Source organism: Hylobates moloch, unplaced genomic scaffold, assembly GCF_009828535.3.
Source record: "Hylobates moloch isolate HMO894 unplaced genomic scaffold, HMol_V3 SCAFFOLD_11, whole genome shotgun sequence".
In the NCBI taxonomy this organism is placed as follows: Eukaryota; Metazoa; Chordata; class Mammalia; order Primates; family Hylobatidae; genus Hylobates; species Hylobates moloch.
In genome coordinates, this window is record NW_026652286.1 from 84,950,572 (window position 1) to 84,956,062 (window position 5,491).

Genomic DNA, 5,491 nt, shown 5'->3' on the forward strand with positions numbered 1-5,491 from the left:
AGGGCCAGTCCGGGTGTGAGACAGGAGGCAAAGGAGCAGTACGTGAGATGGGAGGAACAGAGGGAGAAAAGGAGAAGCTGATGACACCTGCTTCCCACACGGCCACTGGCCCCTTTGGCTGGTGAGGAGTAGAAACTGCCAGGCAGGAAAAAAAAGGTCACATATCAATTCAGGCTCCTGAGAGGCAGAGATTTGTTAGGAGAAATATCTATGAAGGATAAAGGGAAAGGAAGCAAGATGAGGCATAAAGGCTTTGGTCCATGGTTCAAGAGTGGGAAAGAAGGAGGACTGGGTAGGAAAAGTCTCAGATGCGCCGGGCGCGGTGGCTCACGCTTGTAATCCCAGCACTTTGGGAGGCCGAGGCGGGCGGATCACAAGGTCAGGAGATCGAGACCACAGTGAAACCCCGTCTCTACTAAAAATACAAAAAAAAAATCAGCCGGGCGTGGTGGCGGGCGCCTGTAGTCCCAGCTACTCGGAGAGGCTGAGGCAGGAGAATGGCGTGAACCCGGGAGGCGGAGCTTGCAGTGAGCCGAGATTGCGCCACTGCCCTCCAGCCTGGGTGACAGAGCGAGACTCCGCCTCAAAAAAATAAATAAATAAAAATAAAAATAAAAATAAAAAAAAAATAAAAAAAGAAAAGTCTCAGAGGCAGTGCAGGGGGGAGTGGGTCTGGGCGAGGCTGGCTAGTCCCCTCGCTGGCCCTGGCCAAGGTTGCCCATCAGAAGAGTTCCTGGCAGGTAGCAATGGCCTCGTTCTAGCACCCTTGCAGCACTCAGCTTTTAGATGGGGGCGTCCCTGGGAACTATAGCCTTGGTGCAAATATGGGGCAGATCCCAAGTGTGGCCACTGGGCTGTCAGTCAACTCCGCTCCTCTTGATGGGTTTTCCTGAAAGAGGTTTGAGTGGCTACCCCCACAGCCACCACAGGCCACACCCCAAAATCACTTTGTTTGTTCCCCACGATCACACGTGCTTCAAAAAGCCCCCACGCTGCAGAGCTCAGCTGGACACGGGGAGAACATTTTACCTTTTAGTCAAGTCTTTACTTTTGGTTATTGAGTGGAATTGAACCATTGTAATTGTGGACTTAAGGCTCTTTGTACTTTAAAGTGACTCCAGAAGTTTTATTAAGGGGCCAAAAGAAGCATGTGGACTAAGTTTTTATCCAAGAAAGCCCACCCCCGCTGAGGAGGCATAAATAAATTGTGAGACTCAGAGTAAAAATACCTTTGTGGCATCACTTCCTGAGTCCTTGTTCAATGTAGTGGTTACAGCTATAAAGTGCTTAGAATAGTGCCTAGTCTACAGTAGCCACTAAGTAGCAGAGGTTAGTTTTAGGCAACCTAGAGGTCCTGGAAAGAGGAGAGAGGAGAGACTGGGGACAGGAAAGGAAGGGGTAAAGCAGAAGGAGACAGAGGCAAATGTGTCAGTGTGGATATCCAGCCCTATTTCTAGAAGCTGGGCTCTGGGGTGCCCCACTCAAGCATGAGGTCTGGTCTGCTTCCAGCTCTGGGAGGGACCTGGGGCTGAGAGGGGATGGCAGAGCATCCATCTCTGGAATCAATTGGTTCATAAAGCCGCTGTGTTTGGAGGAGTCAGAGCCCCATCTGTCCAGCTGGCTGAAGCCAACTCCCCGAGGAGTGTGTGTATTTCCCTGGAGGAGTGGGTATGTGTTTTAGGTTTCAGAGAATTACCCCCATGCTGGCCCTACACCAACATCAGCCATCTCCACTGAGCCCTGCCAGTGGCTATGAAGGGATCTGGATAAGTGAAAAGTCCTCTCCTGTCTCAAGGTGCTGAAAATATATGTAGGAGGAAAAGATATGTGAATAGAAATTTGATAATGAGGACTTAAAATAAAAGCTCAAACTCAAATCTCCAGGTGACAATGAAGAGGACATCAGGATGTTGCAAACTTCACTGCCCTGTGAGTGCTTCAGGCCAGGGTTGCTGCAGGAGTTCAGCGTGGAGGGACCGTTGGACCTGGAGTCAGACAGGTGGAGTTAGGATCGCATTTCTAGCCTCACTTGCTGGTGACCTTGGACACAATTACTTAACCACTCTGAGCTTCAGTTTCCTAACCTGTAAAGGGGACATAGAATACATGATGGGGCTTGAGCTGCATCTTTCACTATGAGGAGAGTTTGGTGTGTTTCTCATCACAAGGTAGATTATAGGGTGTGGGCCAGCACAGTAGAGAAAAAGCTTGGAGGAGGAACGTTTGTGGTGTTTTGGTCAAAAGTGCCTGTAAACCTCTGATTTGGATGGGGGTAAGAGACATAAAGTTGAATGGAAAGCTGATTTGGATGTTGACATTGTGGGGGTCCTTGAATTCCAGGATCCTAGTAATAGCTATGGTCACTTAGCTAGTAGCATGGGCTGAATTGTGACCCCCCAGCCACCCTTGGCGAAATTGATATTTGAAGCTGTAGCCCCCAGTACCTCAGAATGTTACTATATTCAGAGACAGGATCTTTATACAGGTAAGTAAGGTAAACTGAAGTCATTAGGGTGAGCCCTGATCCAGTATGACTTGCATCCCGTCAAAAGGAGATTAGGGCACGGCATGTACAGAGGGAAAACCACGTGAATACGTGGGAAGAAGATGGCCATTTACAAGCTGAGGAGAGAGGTCTGGAACAGATCTTTCCTTTTTGGCCCTCAAAAGAAACCAACTGATTGACACCTTGATCTTGGACTTTCCAGACTCTAGAACTGTGAGATGTTTCTGTTTGAGCCACCCAATCTGCAATATCTTGTTATGGCAGCCCTAGCAAACTAACATAGCCAGTGTAAGCACTTTACATGTGTAATTTTATCAACTGCAGTGGGAGCATTCTTTTCTTTTCTTTTTTTTTGTTATACTTTAAGTTCTGGGATACATGTGCAGAATATGCTGGTTTGTAACATAGGTATACACGGGCCATGGTGGTTTGCTGCACTCATCAACCCATCATCTACATTAGGTATTTCTCCTAATGCTATCCCTCCTGACAGGCCCTGGTGTGTGATGTTCCCCTCCGTGTCCATGTGTTCTCATTGTTGAATTCCCACTTATGAGTGAGAACATGCAGTGTTTGGTTTTCCATTCCTGTGTTAGTTTGCTTAGAATGATGGTTTCCAGCTTCATCCATGTCCCTGCAGAGGACATGAACTCATCCTTTTTTATGGCTGCATAGTATTCCATGGTGCATATGTGCCACATTTTCTTTATCCAGTCTATCATTGATGTGCATTTGGGTTGATTTCAAGTCTTTGCTATTGTGAGCACTGCTGTAATAAACATACGTGTGCATGTATCTTTATAGCAGAATGATTTGTAATCCTTTGGGTATATACCCAGTAATGAGATTGCTGAGTCAAATGGTATTTCTAGTTCTAGATCCTTGAGGAATTGCCACACTGTCTTCCACAATGGTTGAACTAATTTACACTCCCACCAACAGTGTAAAAGCGTTCCTATTTCTCCACATCCTCTGTAGCATCTGTTGTTTCTTGACTTTTTAATGATTGCCATTCTAACTGGCGTGAGATGGTATCTCATTGTGGTTTTGATTTGCATCTCTCTAATGACCAGTGATGATGAGCTTTTTTTCATATGTTTGTTGGCCGCATAAATGTCTTCTTTTGAGAAGTGTCTGTTCATATCCTTGATGGGGTTGTTTGTTTTTTTTCTTATAAGTTTGTTTAAGTTCCTTGTGAATTCTGGATATTAAACCTTTGTCAGATGGGCAGATTGCAAAAATTTTCCCCAATTCTGTAGGTTGCCTGTTCATGCTGATGGTAGTTTCTTTTGCTGTGCAGAAGCTCTTTAGTTTCATTAGATCCCATTTGTCTATTTTGGCTTTTATTGCCATTGCTTTTGGTGTTTTAGTCATGAAGTCTTTGCCCATGCTTATGTCCTGAATGGTATTGCCTAGGTTTTCTTCTAAGATTTTTATGGTTCTAGGGCTTACATTTAAGTCTTTAATCCATCTTGAGTTAATTTTTGTATAAGGCGTAAAGGAAGGAGTCCAGTTTCAGTTTTCTGCATATGGCTAGCCAGTTTTCCCAGCCCTATTTATTAAATAGGGAATTCTTTCCCCATTGCTTGTTTTTATCAGGTTTGTCAAAGATAACAATATAGAATGCTTCACGAATTTGCGTGTCATCCTTGTGCAGGGACCGTGCTAATCTTCTCTGTATCGTTCCAATTTTAGTATATGTGCTGCCGAAGCGAGCACGGGAGCATTATTTTCACTATAGAGTGGTTACAGCCTTGAGCTGACTTCTTGGTTTTGTTCCTGACTTCACCATATATAGCTTGGACATCAAATGGGGATGATGATGGCAGTGGAGGTGGGGTTGGGAAGTGGCATGTGAGTGGTGGGGAGATTTACTTAGAACTGAAGCAGGATGAAGCCATACACTGTCTAAAGTGCATGCCCTGGACTTGGTCTCTGGGTGACATCTATGAGCCCCATCATCCCTGGAAAACTTCTTTACTGGTTTTACCTGGATCCTGACCCAGATCTCTCTATAATTTGCCACTGAAGTGTTTTTGTGTCTCAGTAGCACCTGCCTGTGATAGCTGTGCATTGATAAGTCCTCAACGTAGCCTGCATGCTCTGCTCTGCCATCCTCAGCCCTCAGTCCCCTTCCCCAGCTGCCGTGACCAACTTCCCTGTGCATAACAAGGTGTTAGTCATCAACTGGGTGCTGGGGTGAGGGAGGAAGAGTCAAATGGGTTTGAATAGTGTTGAGTCGACTTGAGCAAAAGAGACAGCACTAATGGAGGAAAACCGATATGTAAGATGGTATTACACATGGCTTTTTAAAGCACAGGGGACTGGTGGTCAGTAAAGAACTGAATGCAGTCAGAAGAAGAAGGTTGACTAACTTCACTGACTTTTAAAAAAATGTATATTTTTAACAGTTTTCTTCATTTAAAAGAAACATTTATTATACGCAATTTAGAAAATTTCTCTCAGAGAAGTGAAAACAGAGAGAAAAAATTTACCCATATTCAGATCACAGAATAACTGGCGCACTGAGCAAGTGGAAATCCCCAAAGTGTAAACAAACAACTTTCAAACTGTTTTTCAAACTGTTGTTCAAGCTGGCTCAAACCTGCTCTCTGCCCGGTACTGTTTTGTTCCTTTGGTAAATCTAGAGCAGATGTCTTGACTCCTTTTTTCCCTGTCAAATAAGGGAAGTTCTCTTATAACTTTTAATCACAAAACAAACTCTGTCAGTGATTTAATTAACTAATTAATTAATTTGTTATTGAGATGGAGTCTCACTCACTCTGTCACCCAGGCTGGAGTGCAGTGGTGAGATCATGGCTCACTTCAATATCCACCTCCTTGTTCAAGTGATTCTCCTGCCTCAGCCTCCCAAGTAGCTGGGACTACAGATGCCTGCCACCACACCTGGCTAATTTTTGTATTTTTAGTAGAAATGGGTTTTCACCATGTAGGCCAGGTTGGTCTTGAACTCCTGATCTCAAG

The 5,491-nt window shown here is 44.8% G+C and overlaps 1 non-coding gene across 1 annotated transcript; it reads right to left on the reverse strand.

The window, feature by feature from the left end:
• Window positions 1-4,118: 4,118 nt before the first annotated feature.
• LOC116477624 (U6 spliceosomal RNA) lies at window positions 4,119-4,225 on the reverse strand. Its single transcript, XR_004250567.1, has one exon. It is a non-coding gene; the product is annotated as a U6 spliceosomal RNA (small nuclear RNA).
• Between the last annotated feature and the right edge of the window lie 1,266 nt (window positions 4,226-5,491).